This window comes from Hyaena hyaena, unplaced genomic scaffold, assembly GCF_003009895.1.
Source record: "Hyaena hyaena isolate Hyena2069 unplaced genomic scaffold, ASM300989v1 scaffold_1076, whole genome shotgun sequence".
NCBI lineage: Eukaryota > Metazoa > Chordata > Mammalia > Carnivora > Hyaenidae > Hyaena > Hyaena hyaena.
Window position 1 is genome coordinate 242,605 of NW_024081712.1, and position 17,739 is coordinate 260,343.

A 17,739-nucleotide genomic window follows, 5' to 3' on the forward strand; every position below is an offset into this window, starting at 1 on the left:
TTGCATTTATTGATTTCATTTGACAATTTATATACATGATCCTAAAGAATCTGTTACAGCATGAGAAATGTAAATTTAAGATCATTGATGACTATTTCATTAATTTTCCAATGCATAATATCTGTACCCTTTTCAATATTTCTTCTGATCTAGATATATTTTCCTTGTCTTCAGTATTTGATAGGTATATTTATAATTTCACCATTAGGCAGAGAAAAAGATGGAAAGAAAAAAGTCATAGATACATATATCCATGTTGAATATTTATTTTTATTTGAGAGAGAGAGAGAGCGAATCCCAAGCAAGCTCCATACTCAGTGTGGATCCTGATGCAGGGCTCAATCCCAAGTCTCTGGCCTCATGACCTGAGCTGAAATCAAGACTCAGACACTCAACTAACTGAGCTACCCAGGCACCCCTGAGTATGTATTATTTAATATAAAAAATTAAACAGTTAGCTTGAATGAAGTTAGTAGAACAAAATTTTCATCCTAACTTTGTCCTTAAGTTTCTGGATGACCTTGATTAAGGCAGCTACTTTCATGAGCAATAATTTTTTTGTCTGTAAAATGGGAATGATGGCCCCATTTCCTCTTCCATGGCACTGTAGCAAGAATCTCATAGAACATTCACAGCAAATACTTTGAAGTATAAACAATTCTATAGCAACATGTAAGCTTTATTTAAAAACTGTGTGAAATATGATATGTAATGCTCATCAAAGAGATAAATTAGGACCTCATTACTGGTATTTCAAAATGATTATTTGCCTCACAAAATTTTGCCACAAGATTAATATTTTCAGTGAAGGGAAGTAGGAAAGAGGAGAAAGGGAAAGGCAGGAAATTCTGGTTAACTCTAGGGATAAATTATTACTTGATTTTTTGGTTCCTGGCATAAAATGCTTCATAAAAGTCTTTCTTTAAATTATTTAGATTATGAAGATGTAAGTCTTAATTTATTATGAACATGAATTTTACATTACTATATTCCACCAAGAAGGCATCTGAGTGCACTCTCAATGTGATTAGTGTATTCCAACCACTACACTGTTCCACAGGTCTCCATCTGCACTGAGGTCTCTATGAATGGTGACTCATGTGGTTGTGCCCTATCCAACCTGTACCGCCATACAAAATTGTCCCAGTCAGGGAACCATGAGCCTATTTCCAATACCTTGGGACCAAGTAAATGATTCTAGAACAAATGATCAAAACTCTGAAAACATATGAAACTACAAACATATGAGACCACAAATCCTTAATACTGAATCTAAAAGGGCAGAGTGCTTCCTTTCTTAAGGGTTCTTAACACATCTCTAAATTGAAGACCACTAACTTTGAAAGAACATAGAGGGAACACAATTATTACATGAAGCAAGGGTAGCAGTTGTTCTACTAATTACCTATCTACAGACTTCTTTTTGAGCACTTTCCAAACCGGAACCTCAATTTTTGGATACATTTCACATTCCCATCATTCTAAACTCTGTGAAATTAAGAATATAGGGGCACCTGAGTGGCTCAGTCGGTTAAGCATCTGACTCTTGATTTTAGCTCGAGTTATGATCTCATGTGTGGTGAGTTCCAATCCCATGTTGGGGCTCTGCTTTGGATTCTCTCTCTTCTTCTCTTTGGACCCCTCCCCCAAACTCTCTCTCTCTCTCTTTTTCTCTCAAAAATAAAAAAAATAACCATTAAAAGTGAAAAAGAATATGTTTTCACTAGCCATCTACTTCAACTATTAAAAAAAGAGCTAAATATGCACTGGTGTAGGTGGAAATACAAAGCCTTGTGCCTAAACATGTCTTGCATACATGTTTTAAGATCGCAAATTATTCAGCTATCTCATGCAGATTTCTCTTTCTTTGTATTTCCCTCCTTTGGAGTCATATGTTGCACTGCAGAATGAAAAGACAAATACTGTGCTTTCATTGGCTAATTATTTTGCAAACTAAAATGAAATCCAAACCAAATTCAGAATTTAGAATTTTCTAATAGCTTATAAATGATTTAATTTTGTGTGTGATTTCATTAAATTTCATCTTTTATTCTCCTTCAGCAAATCCTTGCTTATTGCTGTCATGGGCAGTAAGCCCAAAAGTGAGCCGGTGGGACATTGCTTATGCAAAGACACTTATGTTTCCAGTACTGCGCTCTGTTGGAACCCGGGCACACACATTTACAGATACACACTTTAAGCAGGTTACTGAAGATTACAATCATTCTGGAAATAATCCTTAAGAACGAATAAGCTATAGTGTGTCAAGTCTATTCTCTCTCTTTTTCCTCTTCCTGTCTCCCTCCCTTTCTGATTCCTTCCTCCCTCTTTCCCTCCTATCCTTCCTTCTTTCCTTCCTTCCTTTCTTTTCTTTCTTTCTTTTCAATTCTTTTTCCTGAAGAGGAAATTCTTTAATTAAGGGGGAAAAAAGTAGAAAACAAAAAGGAATAGTAAACCATTCCTTTCACTGCCTAAGGGGTTAGTAACAAAATAAACATTTCATAGACTGGGCCACATCTCCTATAATGAGACAGCCCTGGCTAGTGAGTCTGCGACTGAAGTCCCCATTAAGAGCATTTACTTGGAAAAATTAAGTGACCCACTTGTGTTGGCTAAAGAGCCTTGCAGAGGTTTTTTTGTAACCACCTACAACATTTTTTTGACAATCTGCCTTGTGCTTACCACTGCCTTTCCTGAAGGCTCTCTCTGCTGCATTTTGTTTTAATGGTTCAGACTCCTCGCTGGTGATTCAAAGTCTAAGCTCTTCCTATTAAGCCTCCATATAAAATAAAACCCCTTAAAGCAGAGGGAAAAAAAAAGGTGAAAGGGTGTCCAGTTTGATTTGGGGGGCAGACACACAGAAACAGGAAATTAGTATTATATTTTACTCTTCCAAACCAAAACATTCTGATAAGATTGTTTGTGTTTGGAATATTTGCCTTGAGCTCCTTGGAGGAGAGATGCTATACAAAAATCTAAAAAATAAGTAATGATCAAAATGTCTTAGAATAACAAAAAGAACAACCTAGTAATAACCTCAGAGACATTAACATCAGTCCAGGAAATGCAGGGAAAAGTCACACTACAAGTTTTTTGCAATCTACTGGCAGGTCACATATCAGAAAGTACCATGACCCATCAAAATTAGATCACTATCGCTAATGTAAAAAACACACACACTATTAATGAACATAAAATGCTGCTTGTGTTAAATCAGGGGAATATAGAAGTAAGGGACTAACTTGGCCAAAATAATTGGAACAAGAACGGAATTCTAGCTCTGTATTTCCAGGCAAGAAAAACTCAACAAGAGTCATATTTCATAACATTAAATATGAAATGAGACAAAACTCGAAACCATCCATTTATTTGCCTTTCAAGCTACAATTAGGAGTTATTAATCTATGAAAGTGTTTGTTCACTTGTCAGCCAGCACAGCAGTAAATACTGAAACATATAATTCACTTCCAGTTCCCTTCTCTCCCCTACGTCTATTTGACCCATTCGCAAAAGGCATTTTTCTTTCTACTCTGTTAAACCATTGATTTCCATTCTTTGTTTTGACCATTGTGTTCAGAACCAAAGAAAAATACACCCAAATAAATTTGCCTCCAAAATGTGGAAACATGTGCCCTTTGAAATGTCACTTTAAGAAATAAATTATTAGCTAAGCATCTTAGGAATGAATTAAGAAGTAGGAGACAGAACTATTTAGTTTATTCCAAGAATGGCTGAGTCTTCCCTGTTAGCCATTTACATCTGTTTGCTATTGTTTTTGTCTCCAGCTTCACTATCTCCCTTATCTGTTTCAACCACCCAAACCCAGTGCAGATTTTACAACCTAACATTAGCACCACCCTTCTTTTTTAACCTTCAGAAATCTTTGAAAATGATAGCCTTAAATTGTTTCCCTTCTCTGAATTCCTTCTGCAGCTAGATTTCATACTATGCTTCTTAGGACTTGATTATTTTGTGTTATGCATGTTAGCCATTCATCCATTCATTCGGCAAACATTTATTGAGTGCCTGCTGTGGGCCAGGTATAGCTCTAGCTGCTGGGTACCTAAGAGTAAATGCAACAGATAGAAAGCACTGCTTTCGGGGCGCCTGGGTGGCTTAGTCGGTTAAGCGTCCGACTTTCGCTTAGGTCATGATCTCGCGGTTCATGGGTTTGAGCCCTGCGTCGGGCTCTGTGCTGACTGCCAGCTCAGAGCCTGGAGGCTATTTCAGTCTGTGACTCCCTCTCTCTCTCTGACCCTCCCCTGCTCACGCTGTCTCTCTCTCTCCTAGAAATAAAATAAAAAACATTAAAAAAATTTTAAAAAAAGGAAGCATTGCTTTCATCGGAGCTTACATTTATTGAGAGTTTTGGATAATAAGTTATATAAATAAGTTAAATATAAAGTGTCAAGTAGTGATAGTGCTAAGAAGAACAGCTAAAGCACAAGAAGGAGGTTAGAAATCTCATAATGAAGATATATATGGGGGAAGGTGGTATATATGTGTGAATAGCGTTCCAATTGATTATTTTGTTGAGGACTGCTGTAAAGTTCCTTACAGACTGGAACATTTTTTAAGAAAAGGCTCTTGCAGACCACTGGCATATAGTTCTTAACACAGCAATGAACATAATTTAGGTCACAATAAATACTTAGTACTTAATTGGTCTAGTTATCTAGTTAATTGGTCTATTGTTTTACTCTATAAATAAGCTATTTTGCCCTCGGATGAGAAAGAAACTAAATAGATCTTTAGGGGAAAAAAAAGTAGTATTTTGGAGTCTAAAGTCTTGAATTTTGAATTCAACTCTACTACTCATTTACTTTGCAATCTTGACCAAACCAACTTTCCTCCAGTTCTCTTTTGTCATTTGTAAAACAGTCATAATTATACCTGCCTCACAGAGTAAGAACCAAGGAGGTCAGATATCCACCAATATTTGTAAGTTGTTCTAAATGGGAGGTTATTACTGTTATCCAATGAGCAATTTGGAGGGAAGGAAATCATCAAGATGCCCAGTTAGGAGGGAGGTGCATAGAGAAGGAGTCCAGCTGCCCAGAGCTGCATGAGGGCACTAGAGCTTCAAGAACGCACTCATAACATTTTCACAAGGCCATGTTTTGCAACTTGCCCAAGGGCTTCATCCAATAAAAACCAAAGGTGCCACTGGCTAGAAGGAATAAATCTCCAGAAACTGTACAGTATCTGTTCCTTATAGCTGATCCTTAAATGGAGAAAACTAATCATACACACAGAGAATTCCAAGAAATAGCAACTCAATCAGCCCTGAAGTCATTACCAGGAGCTTGAAGCAAGCCACATACTTTTGTTTCAATAACTAACTGAACACATGTTTCACTCAGGCCTGCTCCTAGATATTTTTATGGCTTATAGTTAACTCTGCTGGGTAAAGGTCTCGCTACTTCCCTGACTGTGGTCTTTGGTGCCATTACGAAACTGCACCCTACCCCCATTCTCAAGTCAGCACTAACCACACTTCGCATTCCACTTCAGCAGTTGAGAAAGAGTGTGTTCCCAGAAGCTGCGGAAAAAAAGATTCAGGTGTATGTTGTCAGATGAGTTGTCTTGTCTATTCTAGTGGCTCCTGGTTTCATGTCTGAGTCTATAAAAGTGTGAAGGTGGAGCATGGAGATCAAAAAAAGAATACTTGACTCATCAAACATTTCTGAAAAGAACCAAAGTTGAATGATTTGGATTCCATTCAGACACAGAGAAATAAAAATTTGAAACTAAGTGTATGGATTAAACAGTCTTTAAAGAGAACAAGAAAAGTCTTGTGTTTGCAGCAAGGAAGGTTCTTTGCGCATCTTTTCTCATGGTGTTAAGAAAGCAGGCTCTCACCAGAGCACAGTCCATGTAGCCCAGCTGTGGAGTCAATGGTGACACTCTTACCTCAAATCCTTTTGCTCTTCTCAGTGATAACTGTTTGGAGTCTGATATATTTTTTTCCCAAGGCAGGCGAGCAATCTCCTTTCAAGCCAAAATTGTGCTTTGGTGGACCATTGAAATAGTGTGTGTTCAGTGAACCATACAGTTGCCATGGGATAAGTATTCCAGATGTTAGAAACCAGTGGTTAAACTAGGTTTTGTTTGCCTTACAAACGGACACCTTTCCACTTAAATCAGAAAGACTCAGGGGCCTACAGGAAGTGACACACAACCTCAGAGGTGTTTACTGTCCGCAGCCTGTAATAGCATCTCACTCCACGCCGTGTCGTAACTGCAGAGACATTCTCGGACATGTGTTCCCAGCCCTAAGTAATCTCCATAAACTTAGCCATAAATCTAGCTACAGCTAAACGTGAGAGTTTCTGTTTTGTTATTATATATCTTAATCCTCCGTGTGGAACATCACTCACTGCACAAGAAAGAGGAGAAGAAAGGCATTGAACAATAAAATCAGCAGTGTGTGTCTCCAAATCATGAAATGGTCAAGAATGAGCTGCACCGAGAGTACCTATGACTAGAAGGTGAAGCAAAGTCTCTTACAAGCGCGTCACAAAATAGTGGTCTGGTCTGGCCCCCTCTGTTGAGGAGTCAGGTCTTTGCGGCTGAAAACATTGTAAATGTGGAGGAATGTGTATCCTACTAGCCGCGAGCAAGTAGAGAGAGCAGATGATAAAAGTTCCTATAACCTTTTTAAAATACCACTACGTAAAAGTGTTGTGTTTTTATCTGTAAAACTTTGTTGATAGATGCCAGGCTCATAACCAATTTTTCTTATCCAGGGATAAAATAAAAAATCATTATTGTAACAGAAAATTACAACACTTAACTATCTTGACTTATATGACAACCTGCTTACATCAGGAAAAATAGAAGCAAAATTGTTGACGAAAGCTGATGGAAATAATTGATTTTATCTTTAGGCCTAGCCTTAGTGGATGTGGGTATGACTGAATCAAAATAAGACAGAAAGGGAATTGCAGATAAACATGGATGATTGAACACATAATATTTACCATGTTTTCTTCCTAAAGTCACAGTAATAAGATGAAGATAGATAAAAGCACATACTCAAAAAAGAAAGAGGAGACAACAGAAAGCAGGTGTTGGTTTTTTTTTAAGTTGAAAGCAAGAAAGGAAGAATAAGTAATAACTAGTATGGCAGAAACTCTATCCCATTTTAAGGAAACTCTAGAAATGAACCAAATCTTACAAGGATTCTGAAAAGCCTTGGAATATGGAGGCATTAACTACCTATGAAAGTAAAGTATACAGCTAAAAGAAGTCTAATTAAGAAACACATAGAAATCTGCATCCTAGCTGCTCAGAGATATGATCCCTTCCCCAGCCCTGGGTGAAGACTAGAATTTTACTTGAGTGACCTTGAGTGACAGAAGCTCAAGATGTAAGAAAACTAGTCCCAGATGAGAGCAAGGATTCAATTCTGAAAACAGGAAGATTGAGTAAAAGTCTATATTCTGGACACGGCTCCCGCCTCCTTATTTGGCAAAGTTCTAGAAAAAATTGCCTCTCAGATTTATACCTGCTAAGCGAAAGATGGGACAGTTACTCTGGGGAGAAAATCCCTATAGATGCTGCCATTTGGAGACCCCCAATAAAGGATTTCAACATTGTCACCCTACTGTTTTGTAGCAGAATGTCACCCTACTGGGAAGTGCAGCATTTAATAAGTTCCACCCTATATACAGATCTTCCTGTCACTTTTTAATGTTTCATTAGTAAATATAAGTAGGTTGCTAGTCAAAGAAATTTGATAGGAGACATAGACAGACAGACAGACAGACTGACAGAAGGAAAGAAAGAAAGAAAGAAAGAAAGAAAGAAAGAAAGAAAGAAAGAAAGAAAGAAAGAAAGAAAGAAAGAAAGGAAGGAAGGAAGGAAGGAAGGAAGGAAGGAAGGAAGGAAGGAAGGAAGGAAGGAAGGAAGAAAGAAAGAAACTTGGAAGACATGAAAGGAAGGAAGTAATCTATAAAACCTATCATCAGTCTCTTTATAATAAGGAAATATTACAATAATGAATAAGGCAAGGCTTTTTTATTAATTTCAGAAAACTAAAAGAACATTTAAAATAAAAAGTATGGGGGACCTGGGTGGCTCAGTTGGTTAACCGTCCAACTTCAACTCCAGTCATGATCTCGAGGTTCATGAGTTCGAGCCCCACTTCGGGTTCTGTGCTGACAGCTCAGAGCCTGGAACCTGTTTCAGATTCTGCGTCTCCTTCTCTCTCTGCCCCTCCCCAATTCTCACTGTGTCTCTCTCTTTCTCAGAAAAAATAAAGGATTAAAAAAATAGATAGATAATAAAATTTAAGATATGGTACAAGAAATAAAAATTCAGTAGACATGCTGGGGCGCCTGGGTGGCTTAGTCGGTTAAGCGTCCGACTTTCGCTTGGGTCATGATCTCGCAGTTCGTGGGTTCGAGCCCTGCGTCGGGCTCTGTGCTGACTGCCAGCTCAGAGCCTGGAGCCTGTTTCAGCCTGTGACTCCCTCTCTCTCTGGCCCTCCCCTGCTCACGCTGTCTCTCTCTCCTAAAAATAAATAAAAAATTTAAAAAAAAAAATTCAGTAGACATGCTAAAAGATAAATTTGAGGAACCTCCTGAAGTGGAACACTTGATCTTAGCCAAAAGGCCGAGAAGCGATTCCTCCTGAAGTGGAACATGAGAGAGAGAGAGACAGAGAGAGAAAGAGATGGAGAATAGGAGATAAAAAAAGATAAAAATACAAGACCAAAAATAGTCAAAATCTGAATCCTAAGAGTTCTTGAAAAGAAAATAGGATGAATGGAGAGGGTAAATACCAAGGAAATTATTTAATGCACTTTCCAAATCAAAGGACCTGGGTTTCCAAATGAGAAGATGCCGACAAGGGCCCAGGGCAATGAATGAAACGACCTATATCAAGGTTCATTGTTAACATTTTGGGCCACCAGAGGTATAGTGAAAACCCCCCAAACATCCATATTTTGAAAAAATTGCTTAATTTTTAACAGACAACAGAAACAGACTGCAGATGGCAGGCAAATTATCAGAAAATAGAGTGCCACCTGCTTTCTCAGATGCATCCCTGGAAGACAAAATTCTGAATGAAAATTATTCAAACCTAGAATTCTATATGCAGAAAACTATCACATAAGGGTCAGAGTAGAATGAAGGTATTTTAAAACCTGCAAAGTCTCAAAAAATTTAATGTTTCTGTGTCCTTTCTTAGTGACCTACTAGAAAAGGCACTCCAGCAAAATGTTAATGGAGCTTAGAGAAAGGGGAGTTTGGGGTTCAACAAATGGGACCAATCATAGAAGAGAGAGTAGAAACACTCCTCTCATGAGGATAAAGGGGCATCCTGCGACAAGAAGCGGGCTGTAGACCCAGAGAAAGTTTGGTCCAGATTGAAGCAGCAAAATGGAAGACTCCAGAAAGGATGTTTCCCAGAACAAAAAGGGAAAATAAGATTTACCCGATAAGTTTGAAGGATACTTCTGGCAAAGAATTTTGAAAGAAATTCTTGGTAGGAACACTAACATCCTCACTTATTAGTTTTTAGGTAAACAACAAGCAGTATAAAAAAGTAATATAGTCATGGCCTATACTGCATGGTTCACCTGTGAATCACAGATAAATGGTACTGAACATTGGAGTGAGGATGGTACTAAGGGGAGGAAGTTGCAGAAGAAATTTAGAAATTAAGATCAAAAATTAAAAAATCAAGAAGCAGTACCCCAAGTGTATCATTTAGGAAGATGGCTGTGACTAGATACTAAAAAAATTGAAAATGGCAGCCTCTGAGAAGGAAGCTGATGGTAGGAAAGAGGGAGCCAAAGAACTTGTTTATTCCTTTGGTCCTAAAGGACCACATGACTCTGAAACATTGTGCATGTGTAACTGATAAAAATAACTTTTCATTTTAATTGAAAAGAAAGAAAAGCTAAAGAATGAAGCACTATAATAGTTTGGTATATCCAGCCGTGGAGGTTTACGCAGAAGATTATCATTAAAATGGATTCTTAGCTGGAGCGCCTGGGTGGCTCAGTCGGTTAGGCGTCCGACTTCGGCTCAGGTCATGATCTCAGGTTCGTGGGTTCAATCCCTGCATCGGGCTCTGTGCTGACAGCCAGCTCAGAGTCTGGAGCCTACTTCGGATTCTGTGTCTCCCTCTCTCTCTGACCTTCCTCTGCTCACGCTGTCTCTCTCTCTTTCAGAAATAAATTTTTTTAAAAAATATAAAATTTTTTTTAAAAAAATAATGAAATGAATTTTTAGGAAGGAGTAATTGACTTAGAAGAAATCATGAAGATGAGCATTTCTGGCAAAGGTCAGAGTGTGTACAGAGATATAGAAGCAGGAGAGAGCAGGCCACACTCAAGAGCCTACAGGTCATGTGCGGGGGTACAATGGCAGGGGCCTAACAGGAGGTAGGTGAGATTACATCCTGGGGAATGGTAAGATCTTGCAATTTACACTAAATTTACACTAAAAGTCTGGACTTGTTTCTGTAGACGGTACGGAACTCTCAGTACATTTAAGGTGGGGAGATAGCATAACAGATAACCACTTTGGAACTGTATCTTTGACAGTGTTATGAGAAGTGAAAACAGAGACTTGAGACAGGAGACAAAGGTCCACATGAGGGATTATTATAAAAGTCCAAGGTGAAGGCGACAGGTGGCTGAACCAAGATAATGGCAATGTGGGTATTAGAAGCACGAGAACATTGGCAGCTACCAACTGAGAAACTAGTGCAAGAGAAAAGCAGGAAATCTTAACTACCCTTTGAGACACATCTCGTTATCCCCATGTAGAAGGAGAACCTTGGCAAGAGAATACAACTAGTAAATGGTAAAGCCAAGATTAAGCCTAGGTCCCACTGAACAGAGATCGCAGGCTCTGAGGATTAGATCACATCCAGACAAAACATAAACTTCATATATAAAATGAGAATGATACTAGGATCTGACTCATCTGATAGTTGAGAGGAGAAACCGAGAATGCACATAAATTTGTTTTTAACTGTAAAAAACAGCTACATAATGTTGATAGTTAAGAGAACTTTGCCTTAGGCCCAGCCATCCCTAAACCTCTCTATCCATCGCACTCACTCGCTGCCATGCTCCTCTACCACGACTTGACAACTTTTATTTATTTATTTGATTTTTACATAACCTATAATTTTATGCAGTTTTTCCTCAGTGATATAAACCCATTTTTCTGAAAACCAACCTAATCTACATTCCTTTGAAAACTGGGAGGGGCTTTTAGCTTCTTCACATAAGGTCTACCCAATATTTTTAACCTACTCAAATATATACTGACCCTTGGAATTAAAGGTCCTCTTCCAATCTCTGAATTACTATGCAAGATCAAAACACACCCTGCCTTCCCTACCAATAAGAGGGACAGGTTGAAATACAAAGACAGAGGTTATTTTTTTGGTATATCATGTGCACTTACAGGTTAGGTTAATGATACCCAAGTGCGCAAAATCTGTGGGAAACAAAAGCACAAAGATCTTGTCTTTGATATGCTCAAAGGTCTCCGAGGATTTTTTTTTATTATTATTATTTCTGTTTCAGTGTGACATGTATTGTTTGGAGGGTGGAGCCAGAGGGGCTCTGCTGGCAGCTCAATTATCTGGGCCTCATTGTTAGCCCCAGGAAAAGATATCATTTACTCTGCCACCTTTGTAGCTCTTTGAGAATCAGATAACCTACTTACGCTTTCTAACCAGTTGAGCAATCTGGACCCTCCGAACGTGCTGTAACTTCTTGGCACTGATTCCTCAGGCTAAACTGTGCAGTGTCTGAGACTACAGGCTAAACCACTTCACAAAAACACTGAAGACCACAGCCTGGTGAAATAAGCTTTGCTATTACTTTTGAGGATTGCTACATTGGTGTTCCTAATACGTTGTCAGTTTCTCTCTATTCAAGATCCTCTGCCTTCATTTTCCTCTATGACTGCACTACATTTATTGCTCCAGTAAATGTCGGCAGGGGAAGGGGGGGGTAGGAAGGTACCTGAACACCCAAGGGATTGCCAACCGGCATGAAATCACTTGACAGCTTGGACCTTCTGTCACAACAAGAACATTCCTGAGGATTCAATCGCATTGTTGGTGCTAATCCCAGGCTAGAAACATCAGAGGAAACTAAAAGTGAGTGTGTGTTTTATATAATTGGAAAGGAGTGAAGACAGAATTCTCAGGATGTGGGAAGAGAACAGAGTCACAGCTCTTTCAGATGTGTTCTTAGGGGAAATAAAGCCACACTGTGCTTACACCTCTGCCAGAAACAGTCAAAATGGGGATACTTCATCGTGACAAACAGTCGTATTATTACAAATAAAATCATTCCTTGGTTTTTATTGTTATCACGACTGTATTATTCTGCTTAATTATTCCTTACCATTTTTCTCCACTTTGCTATTTTGCTATTATTGATGATAGGGTGTGTGTGTGTGTGTGTGTGTAGTTTTTTACCCTGTAATAAAGCCACTTGCCTTGATCAGTCACTGTTTGTTTTTTGTACTTCTGTGTCCATGGTGCAAGAGACATAATTGTTTTTCATTTTTCTGCAGGCAGTGAGGATGGAGAGAGAGGGAAGGCACTGGAAAAGGAAGACTCTCCCCAGGGCCTTATACATCATACATGATGAAGCTATTCTCACAGGCATTACATTTTCATCTGACCTGCTCAGCACACGGAAGGTGTGCTGGTGTGGCGTGTGTTTCAGGGATGAGGAACATAACCTGAAGGAGGAGTTAACCCAGCAGGACCATTAAGCTGTTACAAGTCATAAAATGCCTGTGCCCAAGAATGAGTCATAAAAACTAAAAGATAAAGTTGTTAAGTAGATGCCTTTGCCTCAGATAAATTTCTTCCCCTCTATTTCTGTCTAGACTTAGCTTACTTGCATGGGAGAAGTTTAGAACAACCAGTGTAGTCTTTTTAAAATGTAAAAATTAGGGCAGTTGTGTGCTTCAAAGTACCCATTTTAAACAAGGAAAAACTGAGGCTTAAAGAGGTTGAATGTCCTGCTCAAAGTCACATAGAAAGTCGGGACGAGGCCCAGGAAGATAAAACAAAAGTTCCTGATGTTCATTCTCTACCCTAAACCACAGCCCCCCTCTATATGATTTCCCACAACTGACAATGATGATAAATAGCTTGTAAAATGATGTATAAACAATCAGTAAAGCCTATGCTTGCCAAAGGCAAAAAAAAAAAAAAGTTTTACTTGAATTGGCATTTCTCCCCCAAAACTTTGTTCATCAAATAAAATTTCTGTATGTTAGACTGTGCATTGTTATAATCCACTTTCCTCAGATTGCATTAATCTTTCTATTAACAGTAGTAAATCAGAGATCAGAGATCCATATTATTCTAATTCAGTCTACTGTATATTGAAAGCCCAGCTATGTGTGAAAAACTGTGTCAGATGCAATGGGGACAAAAGGAGTCTGCTCTGATAGCTCAGGATCAGTGAGGTTGACCTCAGTCTTCTTTAGACACTTCCCCAAAACTTCTACGTGAAGTCTACTTGCTTTTCTGGAAGCCTCGCCCCCACCGATTGCAGGAATCCAATAGCTTTCTCAATTCATTTTTCTCCCAAACTGAGTGTGTTATTCCATCCCAGGTGTGCAGTAAGATAAAGGGTGTTGAGTGTCTGGAACCACACAATTACCTCTTCAGAACCCATTGTCTTGATCCGTTGAGTTGTATTTCCAGGAATGTGTGCTGAAGGCAAGCCTGCCTTTCTTGTTTGTCTCCTGATACATGAAATTTCTCTCTGAAGGAGAAACATGGTGGGGAGAGGAGAAGGGAGAAAGGGCATACCACATACTGAACGTACTGAACATTAATTCACTGTCCCTTTAATGTGGACTAGGTATGGTAGACTGAAGTGGCCACTCCAATTCTTTACCCTTCCTGGTGTCCCTGTCTATTGCTATATAACTTTGCAGTTCCTTCCACAGAAAGGGGTAATTACTTGTCTTCCCTCTGACTGCGGGAACCTCTGTGTAACTTGCTTTTGCCCACAGAATATAGCACGTGCAACAGAGAGCCAGTTTCAAGCTTCAATTGTAAGACAGCTCATGTGTTTTGGCTAGCTCCCTGCACTAATGCCAATGCCATGAGGAGATCTTTACCCAAGTAGCTTCTTATTCAGTCTGGACCCCAGGATGAGTATACGTGGAACCAGCCAGAGGCCAATCCATGGCAAAGAGCCAAGTCGATCTGGATGCAGAGCTTCCTGCAGAGCTCAGCCAACCCCCAGCCAACCTACAGGAGCAAAAGAAATAAGTTGTATTGGGGCATCTGGGTGGCTCAGTTGGTTGAGCCAACTTCAGTCATGATCACACAGTTCGTGTGTTCAAGCCCCGCATCGGGCTCTGTGCTGACAGCTAGCTCAGAGCCTAGAAACTGTCTTTGGATTCTGACTCCCTCTCTCTCTAACCCTCCCCTGCTCATGCTGTCTCTACCTCTCTCTCAAAAATAAATAAAACATTAAAAAATCTTAAAAAAAAGAAATAAGTGGTGTTGCCACATGCCACTGGGGTTAGGTGATTAGTTAATATAGCAATAGCCAAATGATAAAAAAGAGGTTTAGGGCTTTTTTTTTTTAATCTCTTTCTTTTTTATGTCTTGGAGTAAACCTGATCAAGGACAGAACCACTTTATCACATGGTTAACTTGTTCTTATTGACATAGAAGTCTGTCAAATGCCCCTCCTAGTAATAGCTTTTCAAAATACTCACCAAGAATTCATTTAAGTCTTCATTTAAGAAGGGGAGGAGGATGCTCTCTTCTTGTAGTAATAGGCTTTTCTAAGAACAATAAGTGGAACATTTATCTTTGGAATATAGAATTCGTGGAAGGAGAAAAGGTTAGTGGGAACTAAATTACACAGATTTTGTAAGTATGAGATTAATTCTGTCTTGTGAGAAGTTAGGTCATGTATCAAATATGTTACACAAGCACATTGGAAAAGGACTAGACATAGAGGAGAGAAGGACATGGATTGCATTGAGTTTTTTAGCTTGGATTTCTGGGACGATAGGGAAGAACAGAAATACTAAAACAAAGGAGGGGTATTTGAGTCACTCAGTTGGTTAAGGGCCCAACTCTTGGTTTCTGCTTAGGTCAATGACCATGGTACATGAGTTCAAGCCCCACATCAGGCTCTATGCTGATGGCATGGAACCTGTTTGGGATTCTGTCTCTCCTCTCTGCCCCTCACCTCTTGTGCTTTCTCTCTCTCTCTCTCTCTCAAAATAAATAAATAAACTTAAAAAAGAGTTAAAATGTAAAACTACCTATAAAAGGTATGAGGATGAGAAAAGAAGAAGACTAGGAGGGAGCTTGAGGTACTCTAATATTTAATGATTTGATAGAGGAGGAGGAGCTTGCAAGCGAAACAGACAAAAGAGTCAGAGAGCTCAGATAAGTGGTGTGGAAGACACGGAAAAAGAATATTTCAAGAAATGAGAAGATGTCAACAGTGTCCACTACTGCTGAGAGGTCCAATAAAATAAGGGACAGAGAAATATACACTGGTTTCATAGAGCTCAAAGGGTGTGTGAAGGAATAATCAAATAGTCGATCTTTAAAAAAATATTTTTTAATGTTTACTTCTTTTTGAGAGAGAGAGAGAGACAGAGCATGGGTTGGGGAGGGACAGAGAGCCAGGGAGACACAGAATCTGAAGCAGGCTTCAGGCTCTGAGCTGTCAGCACAGAGCCTGACGTGGGGCTCAGACTCACAAACTGTGAGATCATGACATGACCTGACCTGAAGTCGAACGCTCAACTGACTGAGCCACCCAGTCACCCCAATATTCGATCTTTAAGAGAGAAGCTAATAAAAGTGGAAATATAAAGAAAAAAAGGTTTTATTGGAGTGGAGGAGAGTGAATCATTTATTAATTATATATAAAGCATGACCTAGCATAATTTATTGACTGACAGCCCTTAGTGGGAACATGAGAAAATGCAAGTAAAGAAATTCAACAAAGAACAACTGTAGTGACTGGGACTATGCTATTTAGTCATATTTTTTGTGCTGGGGGGAAGGGATATGCAACATTGAAACTGGATAAAAAGGAGACTGTGAAGAATCCATATAGAAAGGATCTTGTTGGGTACCAGGGTGGCTCTGTTGATTGATCATCTGACTCTTGAATTTGGCTCAGGTCAGGATCCCAGAGTTATGGGATCAAGTCCCACACTGAGCCCCACATCAAGCCTACTTGGGATTCTCTGTTTCTCTCTGTCTCTGTCTCTCTCTCTCCTTCTATCTCTCAAATAAAAGGAAAAAAAGAAAGGATCTTGATTTTTGCTCTGTAAGAAATTGTCTATCATGCACTAGGTACTATTTTGGATGCTTTATATATGATTCTCACTTAATGCTTATAGTTATAGTTAATACACATCACTATGTGCCAGGCTTCTTTCTATGGGCTTTCTGCACATGAAATCATTGATAAGTTTCCTACAATGTTAGTCAACATTACTCCCTTCTTGAAATAAGAATAATGAAAGAGTTCAGTCAGGTTCAGTAATTTGCTGAGAGTCACAAACTAATAAACAGCACATCTGGGTTTCAACTCCCTGGGTCCAAAGTACATGCTGTCTCCATATCAGATTACTTGGCTTAAATAAGGAAGAAAAAAAAAAAAAAAAAAAAACAGAACTAGGAAGTGAAATCAGAGATAACCGTCAAAATGTTTAAATTTAATTAATGAACCAGTCACATTTTGGCTTAGATATGCACATATAGTGTCCTGAAAATAGCTTTCGCTTTGACTAGAATTAGCTAAGTAGTAGTGGTTCTGCTGAAGTCAATATTTCAAGGAAAAAGAAAGAGACTATGACCCTGTAACCACAGTCGTAAGTGAGAAAACTCTCTTTCCTTAAATTTGCTTAAGTGGTAGAAATTATTTGAAGCACTGGGAACACTGGCTCTTACCCCATTTTCTCATCTCTTCTTCCCAGTTCATTGAAATATGTCTGCTTAGCTTTCACCCTCAGAAACTCTCACTGAATACGAGCTTTTCGCATAAAAGAAGAACAAATGTATAGTCAACAGAAGTTCAGTGTCTACTTCTTACTATGCATAACTCTAATTCACTTAATTTTTTAAATCATCACTTAGTTCACTTAAATATTTGTGTTTTTTAAATTTGCAAACAGTTTCTACCATGGTTACCTCATAGATTCATGGTGAATCTATGCATGCATAAATGCTTTCATTATTATTTATTATTATGCATAAGTGTATAAATTTATGCATGCATAAATACTTTGCAGCCTGTAAGGTGATATACAAATGGTATGTATTATTATTTCCCTAGCATTCAGATTCTAAGAGACTATCCCATATTCCATGAGTTCACTAACTTTCTTTTCAACTTTCTGCGTTTCATATCCAGCTTTCACTATTTCCTAGAAGGAACAAACTCTGCTCACTGGCCATTGTTGCTGAGTTCCAAAGGCTAGATGGCAAAGCATTGTAGAGATACATTTTTAATGTCAAAACTCAGGGAAATCCAAAGGACCTAGTACTCTATAATATAGAGCTAACTGTCACATTTCAATCTAAGAAGCATGTATTTCTACATTCTAACACCTCTGAAAGCTAGATGCCTTTTGTATTAGTGTGATAAGAAACCATAATATTGTATACATCAAATCCAGCTCACCGCCTGCTTTTGCGTGGTTCTAGAAATAAAAGTTTTACATTTTTACATGGTTGAAA

General features: G+C 38.7%; 1 pseudogene; it reads right to left on the reverse strand.

Annotated features, from left to right (window-relative positions):
- Positions 1-8,503: 8,503 nt before the first annotated feature.
- On the reverse strand, positions 8,504-8,631 carry LOC120223975 (annotated as a pseudogene).
- Positions 8,632-17,739: the final 9,108 nt, after the last annotated feature.